Raw genomic sequence first — 12,570 nt, 5'->3', positions numbered from 1 at the left:
AGATACTTTCAAAACCTTAACCCACAAATACTATTGGGTAGTACAGGGAAGTAAGGATCGAATCCCACAGAGATGAAGGTGTATGCGTATGTGTTTGGGACATTTTAGAAGGGTTTTGGCTGCTGCCACGCAACTACAGTGGGTTAAGTTTTATTTACTGGACTCGACAGAAATAGGAGATGACTCTACCTAACTGACCAACTAAATGGGAAAAGTAAGGAAAGCATGCATAACTACTAAACTTGAGACAAACATTTAAATCTAAGATTACACAACTAAGAGCACGTGTAACTACAAGATCATGTTGGAAACTTACCTAAAATAGACAGACAAAGTGCAAAAGTAAAGAGGTGACCATTCTTCCTAAACTGGCTAAGGTGGAAGAAAGGCGGTGAAAAGCAAAAAACATGCAGCAGGCTCAAATATGAATTTCTAAATACCTCGATCTGAATTTCTAACTACCTCTACTTCATCTTCTTCATGTAATCAACTAAGAATAGAGTAAAACAGAGCATAAGATGAATCAACGAAAACAGAGCATGCATGCAAATGAGAGGTAAATGCAAATTTTAAACTAAAGCTACCAGATCTACTCTAACTGACATAGCGGAAACGACGTACAGACAGAAACAAGCAAAATTCATGCAGATTCAAAACAGAGCACATTGGATCTACGAAATGAAACACTAATCTAACATGGATCCTCTGAAATCAGACATCATCGAGCTAGATATAAGAGATTCGAACAACGTAAACAAGCTGAGCATCATGAAAACCAACAAACACTTCCATAATCATGAAAACAAGGCAAGATAAACTAGATCTATGAAATCAAGCACCAACCAAACCAGATCTAAAGGTTCTAGACAACTAACAATTGCGAAAAGCATCCAAGGAAACTGAAACAAAGCTCAACACCATGAGATTCAACAAAAACACCAATGAAAACTTCCATAACTCAAATTCAAACCAGATTCAACCAAATCCAACGTCAATATACAAACCAAACACCGAAATGCTGAAAGATCTTCAAACTCAGATGTCCAGATCTCAGAAAAACACTTAAGAAACGAAACTAAAGTGAATCAAAACATAATGTAAGATTGTATCTCGCTCCTAAAGCGAATGAACCGCAGTGAACGGTTGGAACACGATTTGAAACTAAGGACAACCGGAACTGAGTGGACTGTGTGTAGAATGGTGAGCTCCCCGGAGGCTACTGATTTCTTCATGTTTGGTCCATTTATATAGGGAGGCTAGAAACCTAAATCCCTAGGGTATGTCTCTAATGATTTGACATTTGTACCCTTAAAATAAGGGTGTCTTCGAATTCTCTCTCCTCTGGCCCACTCTTTACACTGTCTGCTCCTTCTGATAATTCTCCTTGGTCAATTAGGCGGTTTTTCGGAATTTTTACTCCATTTATGCTCAATCTGCATCTGCTCGGTCAAGCTCCACAATCTACTAGACCTAGCAACAACCTGCAAAATTAAACTCAAAATTTATGCATTATCTCCCCAACAAACATGTAAAACACACACAAACCAATGCATGAAATGAGCCTTATCAGAAACCCTAATAGGAATTAAGAGCCCTATCTTGCGCCGCAATCTCAAATCTTAATCTCACTCTCACAATTCCCGTCCACGGTCCGTCTTCGGTGAAGTCCTCCATCTCTAGCGGACTCAAGTCATCTGGCTTCTGTCACGCTTTCACTGTCTCCCTTCTCTCCGGCGACGATTCTCTCACGCTCACCTGAAGCCACCGCACATCTTCTCTTCCGTGAGCGGCGACGATTCTCTCACTGCACCTCTTCTCAGCCTCCAGCTCCAAGAGACTCAAGTCACTCCACACGCTACACACGCGGGGTCCAAAGTGATTAAGTGAGTATTTTATTTTATATTCTATATAGAGCACATTGATGATTTATAAACTTCCAGAAAAGATGATTCCATCCTTTAATTATCTTACCGAATTAAGTCATCGTCACTTTATATTTGAAACCAACTTGTTGTGCAAATGTGGTATGCTATTGGAATGGGGTACAAATGTGGTATTCCTTGTACATGGTGTTGTATTTGTGTAATGGGGCTGCTAGCTATGTGTGTATGTCTATTAAGTGACTTCACCTTGTTTGGGATGAAATATGACAGGTCCCTCCGTCTCAATTGTTTAGTGCTACATTCTGTTTTGGTATGTTTTTCATACTCATGTCAAAATGTGCTCATGCGGTCCTGGAAATTAACACAACCATTTAATTATTTAAGCCTAGTTTATTATTTGTCACTTAAATAATTCTTAGAACTAAATTTTCTAATGAATGCAGCAAATGTTCTGTGGTTGTATGTGTATATATCAATATGTGTGTTGATAAAATACTCCAGATCAGTTCTATGACAACAGGATTGAGACCCACAGATTACAATATTCATTTTTGTTATTTTTCCAGAATGGAATCAGATGCTTCTCATTCGCTTCCACCTACTTCTAAATCATAAAAGCTACAAATCACTTCAACAAATGAAGAGGGTCCTAGTAGAAAACGATCAATAGAAATTCAGCAGAAAAACCTCCTTTAGCTCCCAAAAGGAGAGGTGGAAGGCAATATTGGCAACTCTTCCAAAGAGGAACGAAGAAAATGAGTAAATGGGAAAAACAAATAAGGATATGCAACTTCTGCAAAACTGAAGTACCAACCCTTACTAGGTGTACTAGTGGATTAAAATATCACTTGGAGAAGATGTGCGAATTAATCCCATTATATGTTGTCAGTGGAAGTATGAAGGGTCAAACTGTGTTGACAAATGAGACTAGGGGGAAAAAGGTCAGCTTGTGCCTCACTCTTTTGATAAAAAAAGGTGAGAGTTGAAGGTCACAGAATATGTCATTATAGATGAAGTGTCCTTTAGAGCCGTTGAAGGAAAATGAGTTTTTGCGCTTCTCCATGAATTGGAACCAAGATTTCGAATTCTCGATCAAAATAAGGTTGCAGATATGGTCTTTGAATTTTTTTTAGATATGAAGAAGAGAACTCAAAGTGGGCTAAATGGGTAGAGAGTGAGTATTACTACCGACACATGTACATCTATTCAAAATATCAACTACATGGTTGTCACAACGCATTTTCTAGATAGTGACTAGAAATTGCATAAGAGTATAATCAATTTCACAAAATTTACAAGTCATGTCGGAGAAGAAAAAGGCAAAATGATTGAGGTTTTCTTGAGAGAATGGGAGATATAAAAAATATTTTCCATTGTGGTTGATAATGCATCTTCAAATGACAGTGCGATTGATTATTTGAAGAAAAGAATGTGTATTGAAAACACATTGTTATTTGATGGAAAATATTTGCATCTAAGGTGTGCTTGTCATATACTTAACTTGATTGTTAAGGATGGATTGAAAGAGCTTAATTATGCAATTAAGTCTATCAGAAATGTTATTGTGTTTATTCATTCTTCCCCTTCTAGATTGAACAAGTTTAGGGAGCATGCGGCACTAGCCAAGTTTTCTTGTATGTCAACGGTGTCCATGGATGTGAAAATTAGGTGGAATTCAACTTATAAAATGCTTGATGTTGCATTGAAGTATAGAAGGGTATTTGAAAGAATGGCTGGAGAATGGACTCTTTTCAAGAGATACTTTGATGAAAATGGTGAAAAGGGTAAAACAAGAATGGGACATTGATACGCTCGGATTTTGCACGGTTTTAAGGTCATCTTTTGGTCCGTTTTTAATGTCAAATCGCATTACATGTCCATTATTTGCATATTTTGTCTATTTTGGTATTTTGACATGTTTTGTGAGAAATGTGCATATTTGAGCCTAAAAAGGGAGTCAAAACGCGAAGGTGGAAATCTGGAGCTGTTCTGCATGTCCAGCGGTCCGCTGCAACATTGCCAGCGACTGCTGGCGCCCAATGACCGCTAAGCCAGTAACGGCCAGCTCTGGGAAAGTTGTGCATAAAATCAAGACACGTCTAGCGACTGCTGGAGTATGCGTGGCGACCGCTACCGAGAGTCCAGAGACTTATGGGATGATGAATGGCGACCACTGAAACAAGTGCAGCGACCGTCAGCTAAAGGTCAGAAGCCTCGGATCAACTCATGGCAGCCGCTGGCCAAGGTGCAACGGCCCGCCTGGAAAAACCGGAGAGCGAATTTGCCCTACTTTCTCTCCAAGATCTACCATATTTTGCAACCATTTTCCTTATTTGAGAATGGGAGATTTTCCCCCTATAAATAGGCCCCAAATCTTCATCAAAAAAAAGTTCTTCTCTTTGCAAAATTCATCCAGAGTTCATAAGTTAGAGTGCTTCATTGTGCAAGGAGTTGAAGAAGTATTCAAGATCATCAAGGCTACAAGGATTCAACCTTTGGGTTTAATTGCTTTAGTTCTTATGTTTTCATTGTCTTCCCTTCAATCTATGTTTTTAGCTTATCCAATCATGTGTAACTAAACTCATAGGATTCTAGGGATGTGTTAGTAACTTTTATTGGTTTATACAATTCTTATTTAATATCCGTTTGTTCTTTCTTTGTTTCTTCCTTAAGTTATTCTGTAATACTTCACGCTTGAGTGACACATTCGGTGATGATTTAATATAACTTGCTACATAATTGTGAGAGGAGGTTGGCTAGTTAGATCCACTTAATAGACACTACAATTAGCTTCCTTTAAAACGACACTGTTAATTGAGAGTGGGGACTTTTCAAGGGTCTTAGGAGCTTCTAGGAGTTACATATTTAGGATTGACAACCCTAATGTTCGTAATCAACGTTTGCATCGCATGAGCATAAGCTAGGTGACTCGTTCTATCAATGTAAGAACTGTGGTAGGGTGTTGTAGTTGGAATTTGTATAACCATAATTGTGAAAGCACATCCTTGGAATTCCCCTTATCTCTATACTTTTATCTCTGTGATTTATTTGCGATTAGTTGTTTCTTTGTTTTCAAAGTTAATTGTTTTAAAAAATCTTCCAACTTTTCGGTTTTCCAAACAGTAATTGAGTTTTAGTAGAAGATAGACAATTTGTGTTTGCTTTCTGCATGATCGATATCCGGTACTAATCTTTAGCAATACTATTCATACTCTGTATACTTGCAGGTATTTATAGTGCTAATAAAAAGTGCATCAAGTTTATGGTGCCGTTGTCGGGACAGCAATTCACTTCCGGATTGATATCTTCAAACGGACAATTTTACTACTTTGGATTTTAATTGCTTTCTGTTTTTAATTTTTGTTTAATTTGTTTTTGTTTTATTCCATTCAGGTTATGTATGCGAACGCGCTCAGGGTAGAACATCTTAGAACCGCTCGATCCCGAACTTGATAGGACCCGTAGGAAAATAAGATATGAACAAGGATCAATAGGAGACAGAATAGAACTAGAGAGGCTTCAAGCCATGGTCAAGCTATTGATGGAGGAGAGAGATGCGGAAAAGGCTGCCCGGGAGGCGCAAGACAAGAAGGACAAGGAGATAGTGCTCGTGATGCACATGTTCAATCATGGGAATATGATCACCTTCCCCGAAGGCCCTCGCATTGATGCTAACAATTTTGAGCTGCGAATGACCCTTATTCAAAGGGTTGAGCAGTCTCTTTTTGCAGGAAGGGCCACAGAAGATGTCAACCGCCACCTCTCAAAGTTCGTGGAGATTGCCAACACGCTCAAGTTGAATGGTGTCAACGACGACGCCATTAGGGTAAGACTCTTCCCTTTTTCCTTAATTGATTCTGCTAAAGAGTGGTTTGAGTGTCTGCCCACAGAGCAAGTCTCCACGTGGAAAGATATAGTAGCGGCCTTTCTCGACAAGTACTACCCGTCAGGCACGATTTTGAAGCTAAAGAGTGAGATCTTCCAGTTCATGCAAGGCCCCGACGAGCCCCTCTATGAGGCGGTTTCGCGATTCAAAAGCCTACTCCGCAAGTGCCCCAACCACGGTTTCACCATGGACCATCAGGTAGGGATCCTATATAATGGTTTCAATGAAAAAATAAGTGCTATGTTGGATTCAGGAGCCAATAGGGGATTCTTGAGGAACAGTGAACCAGAGGCCATGGTTGTGATAGAGAAGTTCGCCACCAATAGTAGAGGGTGGTCGAAAGAGAGGCACAACTTGCGGAGAGTAGCGGCCATAGAGGAGGCCGAGGAGAGTTTCTTTGCTAAGGAATTGGCCGAGCTTAGAGTTCAGGTTGACCAAATGGACACATCTAGAATAGAGGATCCGGCTCCACCGACCTCCGTCATTACGGTCACCAAACCCGACACTCCTCCCGCTTCCGTAGAAGACATCAACTACGTGCAACAAGGAGACGGTCCCAATCGGGGTTACAACAACAATTATCGCCCTAACCAGGGGGCGGTAATTTCAATAATTATAATGGGAACCGTTCTCATCCTAACCTTTCTTATTCTAACAATAATTTCTTGCAACCTCTCGCAGGGTTTAATGTTAGCAAAGGTGGGGTAATTGAGCCAATCAAGAAGGAGAACAAGTATGACCAAGGGATCATGAAGATTTTAGAAGTGCTAGTGCAAGATAGAAAGACTAATGACACCAAGATTGGGGTTGTTGAAGTAAGGTTGAACAATCTCGAGCAAGGAATAAACACCATTGTCACTGCCGTCTCGAACATCCAAACTCAAATGGACCAAGTCCACAAGAAGCTCGAGGAAGACAAGGCAAAGGCAGCAGCACGAGTGGCGGACATAAACAAAAAGTAGGTCACCAAGCAGAAAAAGGACGAAGGCAGCACCTCCGGAATGAAATCTGGGGACTGCCCGACGCCCAGCGGACAGCCACACACTTTGCAGCGGGCCGCTACTGGGGTACCGTCTGGAGTCTGCCCAACGTCTAGCGGACCACCGCACATCCCGCAGCGGTCCGCCACAAATGAGACAGGGGGCTGCCAAGAATGAGCTCGTGCGGCACAACGGGATTGTACTCCCTTTCCAACCGAAGAAGAAGTTAAACTTGAAGAGCAGTTCAAGCATTTTCTAAACATATTTTGCAAGGTCCATATTAACATCCCTCTCGTTGAATCATTGGAGGAGATACCTAGGTACGCGAAGCTACTAAGGGAGGCCGTGATGAGAGAATAAACCCACGAAAGTCGACCTTAAGTTGCCGCATCATTGCAGCGAGATCATTCAACGAGAGAGGGTCGTGAAGCAAAGGGACCCTGTTCAGTTCATCATAAGGTGCTCTATTGGAGAAGGAAAAGTGGACAAGGCTCTTTGTGACTTGGGAGCCAGCATCAACATCATGCCACCAAAGTACTATGAAAAGCTCAACATCGGACCTCTCAAGATGTCGGATGTAATCATAAGGTTGGCTGACAATTCGGCAATCAAGACACTGGGCTTGATTGAGGACGTATTGGTAAAGGTAGACGATTTCATTTACCCTGCCGACTTCATTATCCTTGATATGAAAGTAGTCAAAAATGTGCCTCTAATCTTAGGCAGAGATTTTGTAGCCACATGCAAAGCTCTTATTGATGTAGGTAGAGGTGAGATCACAAACAGTGACAACTACAGTCGCTCCACCTACAAGATTGAGAGCGAGGTGCTTAAGTATGAAGAGGCACAACAAGCAAGGAAGGAGCGCGAATGTAGGGCGGTCATGATGACCAACACATCTAAGCCTTATAGGCCATGTGAAGGGGAGAATTATTCTAACCCTTCTATCTTTATTGTTCATACTCCTCCCCAATCTCCCAAAAAGGGTACACCTAAGCAAGCTAAGCTTCCCTCTCAGGAGAAGGCCAAAAAGAGGAAGAAGGCTAAGAAGAAGCCTCAAATTCCAGTCGACCCCAAAGTTTTCGTGATCAAGACCCCGAACGGGAAATACAAATGGTGGAGAAAATTTGGAAATAAGATGATCCAGTTCGCGGTCTTCAGCACAAGGGTCGTTGATCCGCCCACCTAGTTGGGCCACTTCAAGTCGAACCAACAACTCAAAACAAAAGTACTTGTTAGGAGGCAATCCAACTTGTTTTCCGTTTTCTGCTTTCCCTTTTTATTTTGGTGCATTTATAGTGCACATAAAAAAAAACTTATCGTAGCGACCACTGCATAATCCACATCGGTCGCCACAATGTTTTTAGTATGCAGGAGCAGTTCTGGCCTAGGGCCGCCTGTAGTGGGCGTTGTGCGGGCCGCAGCGGCCCGTTGGAGATGCGCCGTTTTCAGAACACGCACAGCGGTCGCTGCACGAGTCGTAGCGGTCGCCACGGAGGGTCAGAGACGTGACAACTTCAATATAAGGTGAGTTTTCTCTCCTTCTTTCTACCATCTTCTCCAATTCTCCCTTGCACACGACCCCAACTACAAAACTTCACCAAATTCACACACCCTTACTCTCATTCTCTCATTCCATTCCAAATTTCAAGCTTTTATCGTCCAATTCTCTCCAACTCAAGGTATGAATCCTATCTTTAATTTCTGAGCTTTGGTTGAATTCTTCCATGGTTTTTGTTCTTTCATGTTGAATTGTTCGGTTGAAAAGCAAGTTTTAGAATGGGGGATGATTGTGGTGATGCTTCTACTTGTGTTTCATGGTTAGATTGTGCACAGGGTGGTGAATTGTTGGTTGTTTTTTTATGTTTCCCTCTTGTTCATAGTTGTTTATATGTTGCAATCATGTTCATAGCATTGTGAGGCTATTATTACTTCCATGAATTGCAATACATGTGCAGTCTTAGAGATTGTTGATTTGTGTTGACTATGTTGATACGTCTCTACATGGGGGATGAATTTACGTGGTTCTAAATTGATGATTTTGTTTCACATTCTTACATATTACAATTTAGGATGCTTAATTGATACAAACTTGCCCATGAATGATAATTTGTGATGTATGCTTAGTTGAGTGCAAGTTTGGAGGAACCCTTGTTATTTGTCTATTATTTGGTGCTTTTTTTAGAGCGTGAATTGTATTTTGTAGGACAATGACAACAAGAGGGAAGCCCGAGAATGTGAAAATCTACGGAGTTAGCCTTCCGAATGATGATCATAAGGCTATTAGTTTTTAGTTTGGTTTTTGGAATTGGAATTTTTTTTCTCAGGTTCTGGACCATTCCCAGCGACCGCTGGCGCTTGCGCAGCGGCCCGCTGGGAACGCACAGAGAGTCTCTGGACTCTGCCCAGCGACCGCTGGCGGTTCCGCAGCGGCCCACCGGCCATTCACAGTGCCCATCGCGAATTTTTCAAATTTTTCAAATTTTCGCCTGTCCAACCTCTACGCGAAAAAATTACAAGGTATCTTTATTGCTTTCTTAGTTTACTCACGTCCCTACCGACTTTACAAACTTACTTTATACTTTGTTGTAAATAAATTTGGGGGGGATAAAGTGGTGGACCATGAGCTTAGGTTTTTATTTTTATTTTTGAAAATTCCCGAAGTTAAATCCTTGTCATAAACTTAGCATGAAGAACTTAGAAACACACATGCTTAGGGACACATTAGACCAAGTTGCCTATGATATTAAGTTCTTTCATCTTTGATTAAGTATGGCTTGACGTTTTGATTTGATGGTTTGGTAAAAATGTGCATAATTAATGAATTGCTTGTTCGCCTTGAATCATGCTTATACCCTTGTGAGATTAGAGCCTTAATTTCTTTCATGTGTGAATTATCTGCATTCATGTATATGTTTCGAGAACTTGCTCCTAGTCTACCTAAGTTTACGTAGTGTTTAAGTTGATTTAGGAGGTTGTTAGGCCATCTTTTCATACCTACTTTTATATCTAAAATTTTGACCCTTTTTCAAAAAATTCTTTATCCCTTTAGAGTCAATTTTGAGTCTTTAAGCCAATTCTTTAGAAGCCAAATTAATGGGGACAATTCCTTGGGTTAGTGTATTTATTTTATTTTGTCTTTTGTAAAGGATTTGGAGAAATCAGGGGAATTTATGAAAAGTGAAAAAGTAGTGTGCTTAATGTTATAAAAGTGCAAGTTGTGAAGTATAGAAAAATTCAAAAGTGTGCTAATGTAGAAAGGATGTCTATGTTAAACAAAAAGAAAGAATGTTGTAAAGAAAAAGAAAAAAAATATCAAAGATTTGGGAATGTGAGTTGAAGTAAAATAATTGTAAAAAGTGTCTTGGGTTTATATGAAAAGTGGAGTTCATCTTACTCTACTTGGGATTTTTATTTTTAGTCACTTTTTAGCCAAATATTCCTCAACTACCAAAGAGCCTACATTACAACCAAAAATAAAGACATTTCGGACTTTTGATGCTTAATCACATCTAGTAGAGGAGGGATTAGACTTTGAGCAAGCATGTGGTAACTTTGCATGATGCATGATTTGAGTGCTTATATACACATTGTCATATACACTTTGAGAGTGAGAGAACACTTCCCATCTTTGGAAGTTTGCCATATGTGAGTGCATGAATTCAAGGTGTTCCACGAGTTAGTAATGAAAGCGCACTAATAAGCCTTGCTTGATTTGATTGTGTTAATACATGCTTGATTTATATATCCCATACTTTGAGGCAATTATAACGTCTAGTCCTTGTGCATTCTGTGCGTCTATTCTTGTGTCTTCTATTTTTGTTCGAGGACAAACAAAAATGTAATATTGGGGGAGTTGATACGCTCGGATTTTGCACAGTTTTAAGGCCATCTTTTGGTCCGTTTTTAAAGTCAAAATCGCATTACATGTCCATTATTTGCATATTTTGTCTATTTTGGTATTTTGCCATGTTTTGTGATAAATGTGAATATTTGAGCCTAAAAAGGGAATCAAACGCGAAGCTGGAAATCTGGAGTTGTTCTGCATGTCCAGCGGTCCGCTGCAACATTGCCGGCGACCGCTGGCGCCCAACGGCCGCTAAGCAGTAGATGCCCGCTCCGGGAAAGTTGTGCATAAAAGCGTGGCGACCGCTACCGAGAGTCCAGAGAGTTATGGGATGATGGATGGTGACCGCTGAAACAAGTGCAGCGACCGCCAACTAAAGGTCAGAAGCCTCGGATCAACTCATGGCGACTGCTGGCCAAGGTGCAGCGGCCCGCTAGGAAAAAGTGGCGAGCGAATTTGCCCTACTTTCTCTCCAAACCATATTTTGCAACACTTTTCCTTATTTGAGAATGGGCTATTTTTCCCCTATAAATAGGCCCCAAAGCTTCATCAAAAAGAAGTTATTCTCTTTGCAAAATACTTCCAGAGTTCATAAGTTAGAGTGCTTCATTGTGCAAGGAGTTGAAGAAGGATTCAAGATCATCAAGGCTACAAGGATTCAACATTTGAGTTTTATTGCTTTAGTTTATCCAATCATGTGTAACTAAACTCATAAGATTCTAGGGATGTGTTAGTAACTTTTATTGGTTTATACAATTCCTATTTCTTTTTAATATCCGTTTGTTCTTTCTTTGTTTCTTCCTTAAGTTATTCTGTAATACTTCACGCTTGAGTGACACATTCGGTGATGATTTAATATAACTTGCTACATAATCGTGAGAGGAGGTTGGCGAGTTAGATCCACTTAATAGACACTACAATTAGCTTCCTTTAAAACGGCACTGTTAATTGAGAGTGCGGACTTTTCAAGGGTCTTAGGAGCTTCTAGGAGTTACATATTTAGGATTGACAACCCTAATGTTCGTAATCAACGTTTGCATCGCATGAGCATAAGCTAGATGACTCGTTCTATCAAAGTAAAAACTGTGCTAGGGTGTTGTAGTTGGAATTTGTATAACCATAATTGTAAAAGCACATCCTTGGAATTCCCCTTATCTCTATACTTTTATCTCTATGCTTTATTTGCGATTAGTTGTTTCTTTGTTTTCAAAGTAAATTGTTTTCTAAGATCTTCCAACTTTCCGGTTTCCAAATAGTAATTGAGTTTTAGTAGAAGATAAACAATTTGTGTTTGCTTTCCCGTGATCGATATCCGGTATTAACCTTTAGCTACACTATTCCTACTCTGTATACTTGCAGGTATTTATAGTGCTAATAAAAAGTGCATCAGACCTCCCCTTAAAATGGATTAGGATACACTTTCTGAAGAATTTTTATGATGTCACTTTAGAGTTAAGTGCATCAAAAACTCCTACATCGCATATGATTTATGTATCAATGTTTGCTCTACAAATTGAGGTTGAGAAAAAATGTGATGATGATTCAGATCCGATTCAGTCAGAAGTTGCAAAAGCAATGAAGGTGAAGTTTGACAAGTGTTGGGGTGATTGGAATAAAATGAATCCAGTTATTATTGTTGCCAGTGTCTTGGACCCGAGGAACAAGATGAAAATATTCAAGTTAGTGTCAAGAAATTGAAGAGATTCAGAGACAATATCAAAGAGGTTCAAGAGTTGTGTGACCGATTTAAAAATGAATTGGTGACTTTATGGGCAGAGTATAAGGGAGTGACTGATACATTGGATACTCCAAACCACTTCTAGAAAATTGTGGAGATGGAAATGACATGGGTCTAGGTGGTTGGGGTCTTTTTGATGAATTGTTTAGTAGAGTGCAAAAAGAAGTTTCTCAAGAGAAACTTAAGCAAATATCTAATGAAGTGGATAAGTACCTAGATGATAAGATGGAGAAGCG

Source organism: Salvia splendens, chromosome 8 (assembly GCF_004379255.2).
Source record: "Salvia splendens isolate huo1 chromosome 8, SspV2, whole genome shotgun sequence".
NCBI classification, from domain to species: domain Eukaryota; kingdom Viridiplantae; phylum Streptophyta; class Magnoliopsida; order Lamiales; family Lamiaceae; genus Salvia; species Salvia splendens.
The sequence above is the reverse complement of the archived record's forward strand: the minus strand, read 5'-3'. Positions refer to the sequence as shown.